General features: G+C 39.0%; 14 non-coding genes and 1 pseudogene across 14 annotated transcripts; all 15 read right to left on the bottom strand.

Moving 5' to 3' along the window:
* Nucleotides 1–470: 470 nt before the first annotated feature.
* LOC127617401 (U4 spliceosomal RNA) lies at nucleotides 471–611 on the bottom strand. The gene has a single exon (XR_007967345.1). It is a non-coding gene; the product is annotated as a U4 spliceosomal RNA (small nuclear RNA).
* Nucleotides 612–1,493: 882 nt separating this feature from the next.
* LOC127617372 (U4 spliceosomal RNA) lies at nucleotides 1,494–1,634 on the bottom strand. Its single transcript, XR_007967320.1, has one exon. It is a non-coding gene; the product is annotated as a U4 spliceosomal RNA (small nuclear RNA).
* An 884-nt stretch (nucleotides 1,635–2,518) lies between these two features.
* Nucleotides 2,519–2,659, bottom strand: LOC127617400 (U4 spliceosomal RNA). Its single transcript, XR_007967344.1, has one exon. It is a non-coding gene; the product is annotated as a U4 spliceosomal RNA (small nuclear RNA).
* Nucleotides 2,660–3,542: 883 nt separating this feature from the next.
* LOC127617398 (U4 spliceosomal RNA) lies at nucleotides 3,543–3,683 on the bottom strand. The gene has a single exon (XR_007967343.1). It is a non-coding gene; the product is annotated as a U4 spliceosomal RNA (small nuclear RNA).
* A 2,860-nt stretch (nucleotides 3,684–6,543) lies between these two features.
* Nucleotides 6,544–6,684, bottom strand: LOC127617375 (U4 spliceosomal RNA). Its single transcript, XR_007967323.1, has one exon. It is a non-coding gene; the product is annotated as a U4 spliceosomal RNA (small nuclear RNA).
* Nucleotides 6,685–7,568: 884 nt separating this feature from the next.
* LOC127617381 (U4 spliceosomal RNA) lies at nucleotides 7,569–7,709 on the bottom strand. Its single transcript, XR_007967329.1, has one exon. It is a non-coding gene; the product is annotated as a U4 spliceosomal RNA (small nuclear RNA).
* Nucleotides 7,710–8,592: 883 nt separating this feature from the next.
* Nucleotides 8,593–8,733, bottom strand: LOC127617368 (U4 spliceosomal RNA). Its single transcript, XR_007967316.1, has one exon. It is a non-coding gene; the product is annotated as a U4 spliceosomal RNA (small nuclear RNA).
* An 880-nt stretch (nucleotides 8,734–9,613) lies between these two features.
* On the bottom strand, nucleotides 9,614–9,754 carry LOC127617369 (U4 spliceosomal RNA). The gene has a single exon (XR_007967317.1). It is a non-coding gene; the product is annotated as a U4 spliceosomal RNA (small nuclear RNA).
* An 879-nt stretch (nucleotides 9,755–10,633) lies between these two features.
* Nucleotides 10,634–10,774, bottom strand: LOC127617371 (U4 spliceosomal RNA). The gene has a single exon (XR_007967319.1). It is a non-coding gene; the product is annotated as a U4 spliceosomal RNA (small nuclear RNA).
* A 768-nt stretch (nucleotides 10,775–11,542) lies between these two features.
* On the bottom strand, nucleotides 11,543–11,683 carry LOC127617397 (U4 spliceosomal RNA). The gene has a single exon (XR_007967342.1). It is a non-coding gene; the product is annotated as a U4 spliceosomal RNA (small nuclear RNA).
* Nucleotides 11,684–14,539: 2,856 nt separating this feature from the next.
* Nucleotides 14,540–14,680, bottom strand: LOC127617377 (U4 spliceosomal RNA). The gene has a single exon (XR_007967325.1). It is a non-coding gene; the product is annotated as a U4 spliceosomal RNA (small nuclear RNA).
* An 883-nt stretch (nucleotides 14,681–15,563) lies between these two features.
* Nucleotides 15,564–15,705, bottom strand: LOC127617370 (U4 spliceosomal RNA). Its single transcript, XR_007967318.1, has one exon. It is a non-coding gene; the product is annotated as a U4 spliceosomal RNA (small nuclear RNA).
* An 879-nt stretch (nucleotides 15,706–16,584) lies between these two features.
* Nucleotides 16,585–16,725, bottom strand: LOC127617379 (U4 spliceosomal RNA). The gene has a single exon (XR_007967327.1). It is a non-coding gene; the product is annotated as a U4 spliceosomal RNA (small nuclear RNA).
* Nucleotides 16,726–17,610: 885 nt separating this feature from the next.
* LOC127617384 (U4 spliceosomal RNA) lies at nucleotides 17,611–17,752 on the bottom strand. Its single transcript, XR_007967331.1, has one exon. It is a non-coding gene; the product is annotated as a U4 spliceosomal RNA (small nuclear RNA).
* An 872-nt stretch (nucleotides 17,753–18,624) lies between these two features.
* Nucleotides 18,625–18,752, bottom strand: LOC127617385 (uncharacterized; annotated as a pseudogene).
* Nucleotides 18,753–19,010: the final 258 nt, after the last annotated feature.

The raw sequence follows: 19,010 nt of genomic DNA, 5'->3' as shown, positions 1-19,010 counted from the left end.
AAAATCTTTCCAAAAAAAAAAAAAAAGACCACCACTCATTTCTTTGACAAAAAGACAAGAAGTCTCCTAAGAGAAAATGAAAAGAAATGGCCAAGGCTGACTGTATTTGAACAAATATCGGCAGAGTACGTTTTCAAGCAGCAATAATCACGCCTCGGATAAAAGCTCATGGTCTGTCATATGGCCTCTACGAAATAAATATTTATAAAATGACAGAAATATGTGCATTGTCTTATATGCAAATCTAAAGGCAGATATTTATGGATCATGTGGCAACAAAGGGGTGGAGTCAAAACACCTAACCTCAACAAGACCCCTGGTGTTAGGATTTGAGATAAAACAACAGGAAACTGCAAACCAATTCTGAGGTGGGACCAATCCCAGCAGGGCTTACATTTTAAACAAAAACATTGTCTACAATCTATCCAGAACAAGACTATCACTCATTTCTTTCACAACAAGATAGGAAGTCTCTGAAGAGACTATCAAAAATTGCCAAGGCTGACTGTATTTCAAGTCATCCCAGCGGGGTATTGGGTAAAGTTTTCAACCAGCAACGATCACGCCTCAGATAAACCTCATAGGCTACGATATTGCCTCTGCGAAAGGATAACAATGAAGGTCTTCACCACTTATCTACACAAATTTGGACATGAAACAGCTGGGTGGTATCAAGCTTTAAACTTCATTGCAATCTACCTTCAAGCACTGCTGGCTGCACTTTGTGTCTATTAAACAGCTCAGAGATATGTACTGGATAGTTTCTCCATTATACTCCTTTTAATTTAAAACATATGTGTTTTTTTTGCTTTAGCAAATCTGGGGGCAGTTAACTGTGGGTATTTTGGCAACAAAGGGGTGGAGTCAAAAACTTCATTTCAGAGAACATGCTTGATGTCAGGACCAGCTCAACAAGCCCCCTAGTGCTAGGATCCAGTAATGAACATTGGAACGACACAGCAAACATATTCTGAGGGGGTCCGATCCCAGCAGTGAACTATTTTTTAGAGTAAAGCATTCTGTCAAAAATCTTTCCAAAAAAAAAAAAAAGACCACCACTCTTTTCTTTCACAAAAAGACAGGAAGTCTCTTAAGAGAAAATGAAAAGAAATGACCAAGGCTGACTGTATTTGAACAAATATCGGCACAGTACGTTTTCAAGCAGCAATAATCATGCTCGGATAAAAGCTCATGGTCTGCCATATTGCCTCTACGACAAAAATATTTATAAAATGACAGAAATATGTGCATTGTTTTATATGCAAATCTAAAGGCAGAGATTTATGGATCATGTGGCAACAAAGGGGTGGAGTCAAAACACCTAACCTCAACAAGACCCCTGGTGTTAGGATTTGAGATAAAACAACAGGAAACTGCAAACCAATTCTGAGGTGGGACCAATCCCAGCAGGGCTTACATTTTAAACAAAAACATTGTCTACAATCTATCCAGAACAAGACTATCACTCATTTCTTTCACAACAAGATAGGAAGTCTCTGAAGAGACTATCAAAAATTGCCAAGGCTGACTGTATTTCAAGTCATCCCAGCGGGGTATTGGGTAAAGTTTTCAACCAGCAACGATCACGCCTCAGATAAACCTCATAGGCTACGATATTGCCTCTGCTGAAAGGATAACAATGAAGGTCTTCACCACTTATCTACACAAATTTGGACATGAAACAGCTGGGTGGTATCAAGCTTTAAACTTCATTGCAATCTACCTTCAAGCACTGCTGGCTGCACTTTGTGTCTATTAAACAGCTCAGAGATATGTACTGGATAGTTTCTCCATTATACTCCTTTTAATTTAAAACATATGTGTTTTTTTTGCTTTAGCAAATCTGGGGGCAGTTAACTGTGGGTATTTTGGCAACAAAGGGGTGGAGTCAAAAACTTCATTTCAGAGAACATGCTTGATGTCAGGACCAGCTCAACAAGCCCCCTAGTGCTAGGATCCGGTAATGAACATTGGAACGACACAGCAAACATATTCTGAGGGGGTCCGATCCCAGCAGTGAACTCTTCTTTAGAGTAAAGCATTCTGTCAAAAATCTTTCCAAAAAAAAAAAAAAGACCACCACTCATTTCTTTGACAAAAAGACAAGAAGTCTCCTAAGAGAAAATGAAAAGAAATGGCCAAGGCTGACTGTATTTGAACAAATATCGGCAGAGTACGTTTTCAAGCAGCAATAATCACGCCTCGGATAAAAGCTCATGGTCTGCCATATGGCCTCTACGAAATAAATATTTATAAAATGACAGAAATATGTGCATTGTCTTATATGCAAATCTAAAGGCAGATATTTATGGATCATGTGGCAACAAAGGGGTGGAGTCAAAACACCTAACCTCAACAAGACCCCTGGTGTTAGGATTTGAGATAAAACAACAGGAAACTGCAAACCAATTCTGAGGTGGGACCAATCCCAGCAGGGCTTACATTTTAAACAAAAACATTGTCTACAATCTATCCAGAACAAGACTATCACTCATTTCTTTCACAACAAGATAGGAAGTCTCTGAAGAGACTATCAAAAATTGCCAAGGCTGACTGTATTTCAAGTCATCCCAGCGGGGTATTGGGTAAAGTTTTCAACCAGCAACGATCACGCCTCAGATAAACCTCATAGGCTACGATATTGCCTCTGCGAAAGGATAACAATGAAGGTCTTCACCACTTATCTACACAAATTTGGACATGAAACAGCTGGGTGGTATCAAGCTTTAAACTTCATTGCAATCTACCTTCAAGCACTGCTGGCTGCACTTTGTGTCTATTAAACAGCTCAGAGATATGTACTGGATAGTTTCTCCATTATACTCCTTTTAATTTAAAACATATGTGTTTTTTTTGCTTTAGCAAATCTGGGGGCAGTTAACTGTGGGTATTTTGGCAACAAAGGGGTGGAGTCAAAAAACTTCATTTCAGAGAACATGCTTGATGTCAGGACCAGCTCAACAAGCCCCCTAGTGCTAGGATCCGGTAATGAACATTGGAACGACACAGCAAACATATTCTGAGGGGGTCCGATCCCAGCAGTGAACTCTTCTTTAGAGTAAAGCATTCTGTCAAAAATCTTTCCAAAAAAAAAAAAAGACCAGCACTCATTTCTTTGACAAAAAGACAAGAAGTCTCCTAAGAGAAAATGAAAAGAAATGGCCAAGGCTGACTGTATTTGAACAAATATCGGCAGAGTACGTTTTCAAGCAGCAATAATCACGCCTCGGATAAAAGCTCATGGTCTGTCATATGGCCTCTACGAAATAAATATTTATAAAATGACAGAAATATGTGCATTGTCTTATATGCAAATCTAAAGGCAGATATTTATGGATCATGTGGCAACAAAGGGGTGGAGTCAAAACACCTAACCTCAACAAGACCCCTGGTGTTAGGATTTGAGATAAAACAACAGGAAACTGCAAACCAATTCTGAGGTGGGACCAATCCCAGCAGGGCTTACATTTTAAACAAAAACATTGTCTACAATCTATCCAGAACAAGACTAACACTCATTTCTTTCACAACAAGATAGGAAGTCTCTGAAGAGACTATCAAAAATTGCCAAGGCTGACTGTATTTCAAGTCATCCCAGCGGGGTATTGGGTAAAGTTTTCAACCAGCAACGATCACGCCTCAGATAAACCTCATAGGCTACGATATTGCCTCTGCGAAAGGATAGCAATGAAGGTCTTCACCACTTATCTACACAAATTTGGACATGAAACATCTGGGTGGTATCAAGCTTTAAACTTCATTGCAAGCTACCTTCAAGCACTGCTGGCTGCACTTTGTGTCTATTAAACAGCTCAGAGATATGTACTGGACAGTTTCTCCATTATACTCCTTTTAATTTAAAACATATGTGTTTTTTTGCTTTAGCAAATCTGGGGGCAGTTAACTGTGGGTATTTTGGCAACAAAGGGGTGGAGTCAAAAAACTTCATTTCAGAGAACATGCTTGATGTCAGGACCAGCTCAACAAGCCCCCTAGTGCTAGGATCCGGTAATGAACATTGGAACGACACAGCAAACATATTCTGAGGGGTCCGATCCCAGCAGTGAACTCTTCTTTAGAGTAAAGCATTCTGTCAAAAATCTTTCCAAAAAAAAAAAAAAGACCACCACTCATTTCTTTGACAAAAAGACAAGAAGTCTCCTAAGAGAAAATGAAAAGAAATGGCCAAGGCTGACTGTATTTGAACACTGTAAGGTATGGCGGAGGTTCAGTGGCCTTAACAGATTCACTGAACAAACAAGAACTTACTGTTAAAAACTCCCTTAATTACTGAAATAGCGCCAACTAGTCTCCACAAGCACAATAAATGTATTGACAAAGAGACAATGAACTATTGACAGAGAACCGCATGTGACATCCGCATGCTCACCACGTGCTTATCGTGTGGAAAGGAAGGGGGGACTTTTGAACGTAAAAATGTGTGTCTTTCTTATAAAGCCTAAAAGGGCTTAGTTTTAATGAAATATGTTGTAATCCCTGTGTGCTATGTATTTTGGTGTAGATCAAAATTAGTAGAATTGTTTAGTAGTGTAGGAGAACTCATTATATTTAATAAGAGGCTTTATATTTAATAGCCTGAGTGTAAGAATGTTAAACCCACTTTTAAAGGTACCAAATATACCTTTCTTGGTATCAAATTAAACCTTACGATTTGTCCGAGCTGAATTCGAATATAAGATCTCTGTAGAATGATATTACGCGATGTTTTACTATCTTTTGAGTCATTCAGCCCAAAATCTCTTACTGTCATAAACATGCAAATGAGCCTTGACAAAGGAATCATTCTCCTGTCCCCATGGAAGGAGAATTTTACGACCTCCAAAGGAATGTTCAGAGAAGTGCTGACCCTCACTTCATTCTCTTACTGAGAAAGAGAAATGAACCCTGTTAATCCTATATATATATTCTATATATCCATGTGATAAATATTGACATGTATCTAATGTGCCATCTCACATTTTCCCTTAAATGTGCTTGATCTATGTTTTCTTGCAAACACTAATGGGTTAATGTTTCAGACTTTGCATACTATGGTTAACCGAAATCATATGTGTGGCATATTTGGTCTCTATAACTTGGTATTTTGAAGATTGAAATGACTGTGTACATGATATGTCGATAACAACAACATATTAGTATTACAAGTATATTTCCTATTTTCTTTCTTGCACATGCAATGGGCAATTTTACAACAAAGAGCAATAAACCAAATTCCCGCCTAGAACTCAAACCCTTCTTATTGGTCGAGCCAATGAGAGGTGGGACATGTTTCTAAGGGTATAAAATTGCTGCGCCCACTTCCTCTCTCCCTCTTATTCGCTTATCTCTTCGCTCTCTTAGCCTCTCTTGCTTCCTGCCTCTCTTGTTTTCTGGTCCTCTGAGCCTTGTGCTCTCTCACTCTCTCGCTGAATGATGCCAAACTAGCAGGCCCCAAGGACTCCCAAGCGTGCGCCAGGCTACGGTCATGACTTTCCATTCACCAAAGATTCTCTGACTCCCACTGGTTCTCTCTCATCAAGACAACATCATCAAAGATCAACTGGAGCCTCAACAAATTGCATCAGGACAGTTTAATTCAAATGGGACATGCAAGTATCAAACTTAGTCTCATTATTTGATACATTAAGTATCCTTAACCCCTTTCTAAAAAGGGCGTGTCAGAACTAATATGATGGTTTGCTCAGGCTGTTGATCTGCTGAACTTCAAACAATGCTATAACTTCCTGCCTTCCTGTATTCTGCTTCAGCCCTCTTTCCCTTGGTAAACTGTATGCATGTATGTATATGTATGTTAGAGTAGTTTAAATGTTTAGTCTAGTTAATAAAGTCTTGTTCATGTCACATGTAAAGTTGTCTGTGTCTCAAGCTCATATCTAAAGTCACTAATCATAGATTTTGACTACTTGCTCTTAATACTTAGTAAGAAAGACATTTCCCTTGCCCGGAAATGTACATTTCTATTAATTAATAACCAAAATTGAGTGTTCACGGGATGAACCGAGTATTTGGTTGTAATGTTAATGTAGCTACATCAAGCTAACCCGATTAACTGATCCAAATATTCATAATTGATTATAACAAGTTATGATTGATTATTAATATTTCATAGAAGCTGATTCAGCTACCTAATGGTGGAAGAATATAGAGCTGATTCAGCTACAACAAATATCGGCAGAGTACATTTTCAAGCAGCAATAATCACGCCTCGGATAAAAGCTCATGGTCTGCCATATTGTCTCTACTGAAATAAATATTTATAAAATGACAGAAATATGTGCATTGTCTTATATGCAAATCTAAAGGCAGATATTTATGGATCATGTGGCAACAAAGGGGTGGAGTCAGAACGCCTAACCTCAACAAGACCCCTGGTGTTAGGATTGGAGATAAAACAACAGGAAACTGCAAACCAATTCTGAGGTGGGACCAATCCCAGCAGGGCTTACATTTTAAACAAAAACATTGTCTACAACCTATCCAGAACAAGACTATCACTCATTTCTTTCACAACAAGATAGGAAGTCTCTGAAGAAACTATCAAAAATTGCCAAGGCTGACTGTATTTCAAGTCATCCCAGCGGGGTATTGGGTAAAGTTTTCAACCAGCAACGACCACGCCTCAGATAAACCTCATAGGCTACGATATTGCCTCTGCGAAAGAATAACAATGAAGGTCTTCACCACTTATCTACACAAATTTGGACATGAAACAGCAGGGTGGTATCAAGCTTTAAACTTCATTGCAATCTACCTTCAAGCACTGCTGGCTGCACTTTGTGTCTATTAAACAGCTCAGAGATATGTACTGGATAGTTTCTCCATTATACTCCTTTTAATTTAAAACATATGTGTTTTTTTTGCTTTAGCAAATCTGGGGGCAGTTAACTGTGGGTATTTTGGCAACAAAGGGGTGGAGTCAAAAAACTTCATTTCAGAGAACATGCTTGATGTCAGGACCAGCTCAACAAGCCCCTAGTGCTAGGATCCGGTAATGAACATTGGAACGACACAGCAAACATATTCTGAGGGGTCCGATCCCAGCAGTGAACTGTTCTTTAGAGTAAAGCATTCTGTCAAAAATCTTTCCAAAAAAAAAAAAAAAGACCACCACTCATTTCTTTGACAAAAAGACAAGAAGTCTCCTAAGAGAAAATGAAAAGAAATGGCCAAGGCTGACTGTATTTGAACAAATATCGGCAGAGTACGTTTTCAAGCAGCAATAATCACGCCTCGGATAAAAGCTCATGGTCTGCCATATGGCCTCTACTGAAATAAATATTTATAAAATGACAGAAATATGTGCATTGTCTTATATGCAAATCTAAAGGCAGATATTTATGGATCATGTGGCAACAAAGGGGTGGAGTCAAAACACCTAACCTCAACAAGACCCCTGGTGTTAGGATTTGAGATAAAACAACAGGAAACTGCAAACCAATTCTGAGGTGGGACCAATCCCAGCAGGGATTACATTTTAAACAAAAACATTGTCTACAACCTATCCAGAACAAGACTATCACTCATTTCTTTCACAACAAGATAGGAAGTCTCTGAAGAAACTATCAAAAATTGCCAAGGCTGACTGTATTACAAGTCATCCCAGCAGGGTATTGGGTAAAGTTTTCAACCAGCAACGATCACGCCTCAGATAAACCTCATAGGCTACGATATTGCCTCTGTGAAAGAATAACATTGAAGGTCTTCACCACTTATCTACACAAATTTGGACATGAAACAGCTGGGTGGTATCAAGCTTTAAACTTCATTGCAATCTACCTTCAAGCACAGCTGGCTGCACTTTGTGTCTATTAAACAGCTCAGAGATATGTACTGGATAGTTTCTCCATTATACTCCTTTTAATTTAAAACATATGTGTTTTTTTTTTGCTTTAGCAAATCTGGGGGCAGTTAACTGTGGGTATTTTGGCACAAAGGGGTGGAGTCAAAAAACTTCATTTCAGAGAACATGCTTGATGTCAGGACCAGCTCAACAAGCCCCCTAGTGCTAGGATCCGGTAATGAACATTGGAACGACACAGCAAACATATTCTGAGGGGTCCGATCCCAGCAGTGAACTCTTCTTTAGAGTAAAGCATTCTGTCAAAAATCTTTCCAAAAAAAAAAAAAGACCACCACTCATTTCTTTGACAAAAAGACAAGAAGTCTCCTAAGAGAAAATGAAAAGAAATGGCCAAGGCTGACTGTATTTGAACAAATATCGGCAGAGTACGTTTTCAAGCAGCAATAATCACGCCTCGGATAAAAGCTCAGGGTCTGTCATATGGCCTCTACGAAATAAATATTTATAAAATGACAGAAATATGTGCATTGTCTTATATGCAAATCTAAAGGCAGATATTTATGGATCATGTGGCAACAAAGGGGTGGAGTCAAAACACCTAACCTCAACAAGACCCCTGGTGTTAGGATTTGAGATAAAACAACAGGAAACTGCAAACCAATTCTGAGGTGGGACCAATCCCAGCAGGGCTTACATTTTAAACAAAATCATTGTCTACAATCTATCCAGAACAAGACTAACACTCATTTCTTTCACAACAAGATAGGAAGTCTCTGAAGAGACTATCAAAAATTGCCAAGGCTGACTGTATTTCAAGTCATCCCAGCAGGGTATTGGGTAAAGTTTTCAACCAGCAACGATCACGCCTCAGATAAACCTCATAGACTACGATATTGCCTCTGCGAAAAGATAACAATGAAGGTCTTCACCACTTATCTACACAAATTTGGACATGAAACAGCTGGGTGGTATCAAGCTTTAAACTTCATTGCAAGCTACCTTCAAGCACTGCTGGCTGCACTTTGTGTCTATTAAACAGCTCAGAGATATGTACTGGACAGTTTCTCCATTATACTCCTTTTAATTTAAAACATATGTGTTTTTTTTGCTTTAGCAAATCTGGGGGCAGTTAACTGTGGGTATTTTGGCAACAAAGGGGTGGAGTCAAAAACTTCATTTCAGAGAACATGCTTGATGTCAGGACCAGCTCAACAAGCCCCTAGTGCTAGGATCCGGTAATGAACATTGGAACGACACAGCAAACATATTCTGAGGGGTCCGATCCCAGCAGTGAACTCTTCTTTAGAGTAAAGCATTCTGTCAAAAATCTTTCCAAAAAAAAAAAAAGACCACCACTCATTTCTTTGACAAAAAGACAAGAAGTCTCCTAAGAGAAAATGAAAAGAAATGGCCAAGGTTGACTGTATTTGAACAAATATCGGCAGAGTACGTTTTCAAGCAGCAATAATCATGCTCGGATAAAAGCTCATGGTCTGCCATATGGCCTCTACTGAAATAAATATTTATAAAATGACAGAAATATGTGCATTGTCTTATATGCAAATCTAAAGGCAGATATTTATGGATCATGTGGCAACAAAGGGGTGGAGTCAAAACACCTAACCTCAACAAGACCCCTGGTGTTAGGATTTGAGATAAAACAACAGGAAACTGCAAACCAATTCTGAGGTGGGACCAATCCCAGCAGGGCTTACATTTTAAACAAAAACATTGTCTATAATCTATCCAGAACAAGACTATCACTCATTTCTTTCACAACAAGATAGGAAGTCTCTGAAGAGACTATCAAAAATTGCCAAGGCTGACTGTATTTCAAATCATCCCAGCGGGGTATTGGGTAAAGTTTTCAACCAGCAACGATCACGCCTCAGATAAACCTCATAGACTACGATAATGCCTCTGCGAAAAGATAACAATGAAGGTCTTCACCACTTATCTACACAAATTTGGACATGAAACAGCTGGGTGGTATCAAGCTTTAAACTTCATTGCAAGCTACCTTCAAGCACTGCTGGCTGCACTTTGTGTCTATTAAACAGCTCAGAGATATGTACTGGATAGTTTCTCCATTATACTCCTTTTAATTTAAAACATATGTGTTTTTTTTGCTTTAGCAAATCTGGGGGCAGTTAACTGTGGGTATTTTGGCAACAAAGGGGTGGAGTCAAAAAACTTCATTTCAGAGAACATGCTTGATGTCAGGACCAGCTCAACAAGCCCCCTAGTGCTAGGATCCGGTAATGAACATTGGAACGACACAGCAAACATATTCTGAGGGGGTCCGATCCCAGCAGTGAACTCTTCTTTAGAGTATTCTGTCAAAAATCTTTCCAAAAAAAAAAAAAAGACCAGCACTCATTTCTTTGACAAAAAGACAAGAAGTCTCCTAAGAGAAAATGAAAAGAAATGGCCAAGGCTGACTGTATTTGAACAAATATCGGCAGAGTACGTTTTCAAGCAGCAATAATCACGCCTCGGATAAAAGCTCATGGTCTGTCATATGGCCTCTACGAAATAAATATTTATAAAATGACAGAAATATGTGCATTGTCTTATATGCAAATCTAAAGGCAGATATTTATGGATCATGTGGCAACAAAGGGGTGGAGTCAAAACACCTAACCTCAACAAGACCCCTGGTGTTAGGATTTGAGATAAAACAACAGGAAACTGCAAACCAATTCTGAGGTGGGACCAATCCCAGCAGGGCTTACATTTTAAACAAAAACATTGTCTACAATCTATCCAGAACAAGACTAACACTCATTTCTTTCACAACAAGATAGGAAGTCTCTGAAGAGACTATCAAAAATTGCCAAGGCTGACTGTATTTCAAGTCATCCCAGCGGGGTATTGGGTAAAGTTTTCAACCAGCAACGATCACGCCTCAGATAAACCTCATAGGCTACGATATTGCCTCTGCTGAAAGGATAACAATGAAGGTCTTCACCACTTATCTACACAAATTTGGACATGAAACAGCTGGGTGGTATCAAGCTTTAAACTTCATTGCAAGCTACCTTCAAGCACTGCTGGCTGCACTTTGTGTCTATTAAACAGCTCAGAGATATGTACTGGATAGTTTCTCCATTATACTCCTTTTAATTTAAAACATATGTGTTTTTTTTGCTTTAGCAAATCTGAGGGCAGTTAACTGTGGGTATTTTGGCAACAAAGGGGTGGAGTCAAAAAACTTCATTTCAGAGAACATGCTTGATGTCAGGACCAGCTCAACAAGCCCCCTAGTGCTAGGATCCGGTAATGAACATTGGAACGACACAGCAAACATATTCTGAGGGGGTCCGATCCCAGCAGTGAACTCTTCTTTAGAGTAAAGCATTCTGTCAAAAATCTTTCCAAAAAAAAAAAAAAAGACCACCACTCATTTCTTTGACAAAAAGACAAGAAGTCTCCTAAGAGAAAATGAAAAGAAATGGCCAAGGCTGACTGTATTTGAACAAATATCGGCAAATCTAAAGGCAGATATTTATGGATCATGTGGCAACAAAGGGGTGGAGTCAAAACACCTTACCTCAACAAGACCCCTGGTGTTAGGATTTGAGATAAAACAACAGGAAACTGCAAACCAATTCTGAGGTGGGACCAATCCCAGCAGGGCTTACATTTTAAACAAAAACATTGTCTACAACCTATCCAGAACAAGACTATCACTCATTTCTTTCACAACAAGATAGGAAGTCTCTGAAGAGACTATCAAAAATTGCCAAGGCTGACTGTATTTCAAGTCATCCCAGCGGGGTATTGGGTAAAGTTTTCAACCAGCAACGATCACGCCTCAGATAAACCTCATAGGCTACGATATTGCCTCTGCGAAAGGATAACAATGAAGGTCTTCACCACTTATCTACACAAATTTGGACATGAAACAGCAGGGTGGTATCAAGCTTTAAACTTCATTGCAATCTACCTTCAAGCACTGCTGGCTGCACTTTGTGTCTATTAAACAGCTCAGAGATATGTACTGGATAGTTTCTCCATTATACTCCTTTTAAATTAAAACATATGTGTTTTTTTTGCTTTAGCAAATCTGGGGGCAGTTAACTGTGGGTATTTTGGCAACAAAGGGGTGGAGTCAAAAACTTCATTTCAGAGAACATGCTTGATGTCAGGACCAGCTCAACAAGCCCCCTAGTGCTAGGATCCGGTAATGAACATTGGAACGACACAGCAAACATATTCTGAGGGGGTCCGATCCCAGCAGTGAACTCTTCTTTAGAGTAAAGCATTCTGTCAAAAATCTTTCCAAAAAAAAAAAAAGACCACCACTCATTTCTTTGACAAAAAGACAAGAAGTCTCCTAAGAGAAAATGAAAAGAAATGGCCAAGGCTGACTGTATTTGAACACTGTAAGGTATGGCGGAGGTTCAGTGGCCTTAACAGATTCACGAACAAACAAGAACTTACTGTTAAAAACTCCCCTAATTACTGAAATAGCGCCAACTAGTCTCCACAAGCACAATAAATGTATTGACAAAGAGACAATGAACTATTGACAGAGAACCGCATGTGACATCCGCATGCTCACCACGTGCTTATCGTGTGGAAAGGAAGGGGGGACTTTTGAACGTAAAAATGTGTGTCTTTCTTATAAAGCCTAAAAGGGCTTAGTTTTAATGAAATATGTTGTAATCCCTGTGTGCTATGTATTTTGGTGTAGATCAAAATTAGTAGAATTGTTTAGTAGTGTAGGAGAACTCATTATATTTAATAAGAGGCTTTATATTTAATAGCCTGAGTGTAAGAATGTTAAACCCACTTTTAAAGGTACCAAATATACCTTTCTTGGTATCAAATTAAACCTTACGATTTGTCCGAGCTGAATTCGAATATAAGATCTCTGTAGAATGATATTACGCGATGTTTTACTATCTTTTGAGTCATTCAGCCCAAAATCTCTTACTGTCATAAACATGCAAATGAGCCTTGACAAAGGAATCATTCTCCTGTCCCCATGGAAGGAGAATTTTACGACCTCCAAAGGAATGTTCAGAGAAGTGCTGACCCTCACTTCATTCTCTTACTGAGAAAGAGAAATGAACCCTGTTAATCCTATATATATATTCTATATATCCATGTGATAAATATTGACATGTATCTAATGTGCCATCTCACATTTTCCCTTAAATGTGCTTGATCTATGTTTTCTTGCAAACACTAATGGGTTAATGTTTCAGACTTTGCATACTATGGTTAACCGAAATCATATGTGTGGCATATTTGGTCTCTATAACTTGGTATTTTGAAGATTGAAATGACTGTGTACATGATATGTCGATAACAACAACATATTAGTATTACAAGTATATTTCCTATTTTCTTTCTTGCACATGCAATGGGCAATTTTACAACAAAGAGCAATAAACCAAATTCCCGCCTAGAACTCAAACCCTTCTTATTGGTCGAGCCAATGAGAGGTGGGACATGTTTCTAAGGGTATAAAATTGCTGCGCCCACTTCCTCTCTCCCTCTTATTCGCTTATCTCTTCGCTCTCTTAGCCTCTCTTGCTTCCTGCCTCTCTTGTTTTCTGGTCCTCTGAGCCTTGTGCTCTCTCACTCTCTCGCTGAATGATGCCAAACTAGCAGGCCCCAAGGACTCCCAAGCGTGCGCCAGGCTACGGTCATGACTTTCCATTCACCAAAGATTCTCTGACTCCCACTGGTTCTCTCTCATCAAGACAACATCATCAAAGATCAACTGGAGCCTCAACAAATTGCATCAGGACAGTTTAATTCAAATGGGACATGCAAGTATCAAACTTAGTCTCATTATTTGATACATTAAGTATCCTTAACCCCTTTCTAAAAAGGGCGTGTCAGAACTAATATGATGGTTTGCTCAGGCTGTTGATCTGCTGAACTTCAAACAATGCTATAACTTCCTGCCTTCCTGTATTCTGCTTCAGCCCTCTTTCCCTTGGTAAACTGTATGCATGTATGTATATGTATGTTAGAGTAGTTTAAATGTTTAGTCTAGTTAATAAAGTCTTGTTCATGTCACATGTAAAGTTGTCTGTGTCTCAAGCTCATATCTAAAGTCACTAATCATAGATTTTGACTACTTGCTCTTAATACTTAGTAAGAAAGACATTTCCCTTGCCCCGGAAATGTACATTTCTATTAATTAATAACCAAAATTGAGTGTTCACGGGATGAACCGAGTATTTGGTTGTAATGTTAATGTAGCTACATCAAGCTAACCCGATTAACTGATCCAAATATTCATAATTGATTATAACAAGTTATGATTGATTATTAATATTTCATAGAGCTGATTCGCTACCTAATGGTGGAAGAATATAGAGCTGATTCGCTACAACAAATATCGGCAGAGTACATTTTCAAGCAGCAATAATCACGCCTCGGATAAAAGCTCATGGTCTGCCATATTGTCTCTACGAAATAAATATTTATAAAATGACAGAAATATGTGCATTGTCTTATATGCAAATCTAAAGGCAGATATTTATGGATCATGTGGCAACAAAGGGGTGGAGTCAGAACGCCTAACCTCAACAAGACCCCTGGTGTTAGGATTGGAGATAAAACAACAGGAAACTGCAAACCAATTCTGAGGTGGGACCAATCCCAGCAGGGCTTACATTTTAAACAAAAACATTGTCTACAACCTATCCAGAACAAGACTATCACTCATTTCTTTCACAACAAGATAGGAAGTCTCTGAAGAAACTATCAAAAACTGCCAAGGCTGACTGTATTACAAGTCATCCCAGCGGGGTATTGGGTAAAGTTTTCAACCAGCAACGATCACGCCTCAGATAAACCTCATAGGCTACGATATTGCCTCTGCGAAAGAATAACAATGAAGGTCTTCACCACTTATCTACACAAATTTGGACATGAAACAGCAGGGTGGTATCAAGCTTTAAACTTCATTGCAATCTACCTTCAAGCACTGCTGGCTGCACTTTGTGTCTATTAAACAGCTCAGAGATATGTACTGGATAGTTTCTCCATTATACTCCTTTTAATTTAAAACATATGTGTTTTTTTTGCTTTAGCAAATCTGGGGGCAGTTAACTGTGGGTATTTTGGCAACAAAGGGGTGGAGTCAAAAACTTCATTTCAGAGAACATGCTTGATGTCAGGACCAGCTCAACAAGCCCCTAGTGCTAGGATCCGGTAATGAACATTGGAACGACACAGCAAACATATTCTGAGGGGGTCCGATCCCAGCAGTGAACTGTTCTTTAGAGTAAAGCATTCTGTCAAAAATCTTTCCAAAAAAAAAAAAAAAGACCACCACTCATTTCTTTGACAAAAAGACAAGAAGTCTCCTAAGAGAAAATGAAAAGAAATGGCCAAGGCTGACTGTATTTGAACAAATATCGGCAGAGTACGTTTTCAAGCAGCAATAATCACGCTCGGATAAAAGCTCATGGTCTGCCATATGGCCTCTACTGAAATAAATATTTATAAAATGACAGAAATATGTGCATTGTCTTATATGCAAATCTAAAGGCAGATATTTATGGATCATGTGGCAACAAAGGGGTGGAGTCAAAACACCTAACCTCAACAAGACCCCTGGTGTTAGGATTTGAGATAAAACAACAGGAAACTGCAAACCAATTCTGAGGTGGGACCAATCCCAGCAGGGATTACATTTTAAACAAAAACATTGTCTACAACCTATCCAGAACAAGACTATCACTCATTTCTTTCACAACAAGATAGGAAGTCTCTGAAGAAACTATCAAAAATTGCCAAGGCTGACTGTATTACAAGTCATCCCAGCAGGGTATTGGGTAAAGTTTTCAACCAGCAACGATCACGCCTCAGATAAACCCTCATAGGCTACGATATTGCCTCTGCGAAAGAATAACAATGAAGGTCTTCACCACTTATCTACACAAATTTGGACATGAAACAGCTGGGTGGTATCAAGCTTTAAACTTCATTGCAATCTACCTTCAAGCACTGCTGGCTGCACTTTGTGTCTATTAAACAGCTCAGAGATATGTACTGGATAGTTTCTCCATTATACTCCTTTTAATTTAAAACATATGTGTTTTTTTTTGCTTTAGCAAATCTGGGGGCAGTTAACTGTGGGTATTTTGGCAACAAAGGGTGGAGTCAAAAACTTCATTTCAGAGAACATGCTTGATGTCAGGACCAGCTCAACAAGCCCCTAGTGCTAGGATCCGGTAATGAACATTGGAACGACACAGCAAACATATTCTGAGGGGTCCGATCCCAGCAGTGAACTCTTCTTTAGAGTAAAGCATTCTGTCAAAAATCTTTCCAAAAAAAAAAAAAGACCACCACTCATTTCTTTGACAAAAAGACAAGAAGTCTCCTAAGAGAAAATGAAAAGAAATGGCCAAGGCTGACTGTATTTGAACAAATATCGGCAGAGTACGTTTTCAAGCAGCAATAATCAGCCTGGATAAAAGCTCATGGTCTGCCATATTGTCTCTACTGAAATAAATATTTATAAAATGACAGAAATATGTGCATTGTCTTATATGCAAATCTAAAGGCAGATATTTATGGATCATGTGGCAACAAAGGGGTGGAGTCAAAACACCTAACCTCAACAAGACCCCTGGTGTTAGGATTGGAGATAAAACAACAGGAAACTGCAAACCAATTCTGAGGTGGGACCAATCCCAGCAGGGATTACATTTTAAACAAAAACATTGTCTACAATCTATCCAGAACAAGACTATCACTCATTTCTTTCACAACAAGATAGGAAGTCTCTGAAGAGACAATCAAAAACTGCCAAGGCTGACTGTATTACAAGTCATCCCAGCAGGGTATTGGGTAAAGTTTTCAACCAGCAACGATCACGCCTCAGCTAAACCTCATAGGCTACGATATTGCCTCTGCGAAAGAATAACAATGAAGGTCTTCACCACTTATCTACACAAATTTGGACATGAAACAGCAGGGTGGTATCAAGCTTTAAAATTCATTGCAATCTACCTTCAAGCACTGCTGGCTGCACTTTGTGTCTATTAAACAGCTCAGAGATATGTACTGGATAGTTTCTCCATTATACTCCTTTTAATTTAAAACATATGTGTTTTTTTTGCTTTAGCAAATCTGGGGGCAGTTAACTGTGGGTATTTTGGCAACAAAGGGGTGGAGTCAAAAACTTCATTTCAGAGAACATGCTTGATGTCAGGACCAGCTCAACAAGCCCCCTAGTGCTAGGATCCGGTAATGAACATTGGAACGACACCGCAAACATATTCTGAGGGGGTCCGATCGCAGCAGTGATCTCTTCTTTAGAGTAAAGCATTCTGTCAAAAATCTTTCCAAAAAAAAAAAAAAAGACCACCACTCATTTCTTTGACAAAAAGACAAGAAGTCTCCTAAGAGAAAATGAAAAGAAATGGCCAAGGCTGACTGTATTTGAACAAATATCGGCAGAGTACGTTTTCAAGCAGCAATAATCACGCCTCGGATAAAAGCTCATGGTCTGCCATATGGCCTCTACTGAAATAAATATTTATAAAATGACAGAAATATGTGCATTGTCTTATATGCAAATCTAAAGGCAGATATTTATGGATCATGTGGCAACAAAGGGGTGGAGTCAAAACACCTAACCTCAACAAGACCCCTGGTGTTAGGATTGGAGATAAAACAACAGGAAACTGCAAACCAATTCTGAGGTGGGACCAATCCCAGCAGGGCTTACATTTTAAACAAAAACATTGTCTACAACCTATCCAGAACAAGACTATCACTCATTTCTTTCACAACAAGATAGGAAGTCTCTGAAGAAACTATCAAAAATTGCCAAGGCTGACTGTATTACAAGTCATCCCAGCAGGGTATTGGGTAAAGTTTTCAACCAGCAACGATCACGCCTCAGATAAACCTCATAGGCTACTGATATTGCCTCTGCTGAAAGAATAACAATGAAGGTCTTCACCACTTATCTACACAAATTTGGACATGAAACAGCAGGGTGGTATCAAGCTTTAAACTTCATTGCAATCTACCTTCAAGCACTGCTGGCTGCACTTTGTGTCTATTAAACAGCTCAGAGATATGTACTGGATAGTTTCTCCATTATACTCCTTTTAATTTAAAACATATGTGTTTTTTTTTGCTTTAGCAGTTAACTGTGGGTATTTTGGCAACAAAGGGGTGGAGTCAAAAGACTTCATTTCAGAGAACATGCTTGATGTCAGGACAAGCTCAACAAGCCCCCTAGTAATAGGATCCGGTAATGAACATTGGAACGACACCGCAAACATATTCTGAGGGGGTCCGATCCCAGCAGTGAACTCTTATTTAGAGTAAAGCATTCTGTCAAAAATCTTTCCAAAAAAAAAAAAAGACCACCACTCATTTCTTTCACAAAAAGACAGGAAGTCTCCTAAGAGAAAATGAAAAGAAATGGCCAAGGCTGACTGTATTTGAACAAATACCGGCAGAGTACGTTTTCAAGCAGCAATAATCACGCTCGGATAAAAGCTCATGGTCTGCCATATTGCCTCTATGAAATAAATATTTATAAAATGACAGAAATATGTGCATTGTTTTATATGCAAATCTAAAGGGAGAGATTTATGGATCATGTGGCAACAAAGGGGTGGAGTCAAAACACCTAACCTCAACAAGACCCCTGGTGTTAGGATTTGAGATAAAACAACAGGAAACTGCAAACCAATTCTGAGGTGGGACCAGTCCCAGCAGGACTTACATTTTAAACAAAAACATTGTCTACAATCTTTCCAGAACAAGACTATCACTCATTTCTTTCACAACAAGATAGGAAGTCTCTGAAGAGACTATCAAAAATTGCCAAGGCTGACTGTATTTCAAGTCATCCCAGCTGGGTATTGGGTAAAGTTTTCAACCAGCAACGATCACGCCTCAGATAAACCTCATAGGCTACGATGAAGATTCACCGGTTTAGAGTGTGACCACTACAAGTTTGCTGAGTGCTGTTTGTTGAGAATGTAAGTTCACTGGCTTCCTTTCTCTCTCTCTCGTGTGTATATTTTTGTCACGGAACGCTTGTTGATATGTATGTAGTCATGTTGACTCGCTATGTTTGTATTGTAGTTTGGTCTGGGAATGTACGAGTAAAAACCAGACGGAATAAAGCGATTGCTACAGTAGTACAACTAAACAAGCTTTTGGCTCTGCTGTGGTCTGCGTT

Source organism: Xyrauchen texanus, chromosome 23 (genome assembly GCF_025860055.1).
Source record: "Xyrauchen texanus isolate HMW12.3.18 chromosome 23, RBS_HiC_50CHRs, whole genome shotgun sequence".
Classification (NCBI taxonomy): Eukaryota; Metazoa; Chordata; class Actinopteri; order Cypriniformes; family Catostomidae; genus Xyrauchen; species Xyrauchen texanus.
Note: the sequence above shows the minus strand (reverse complement) of the source record. Positions and strands in the feature narration are given on the sequence as shown.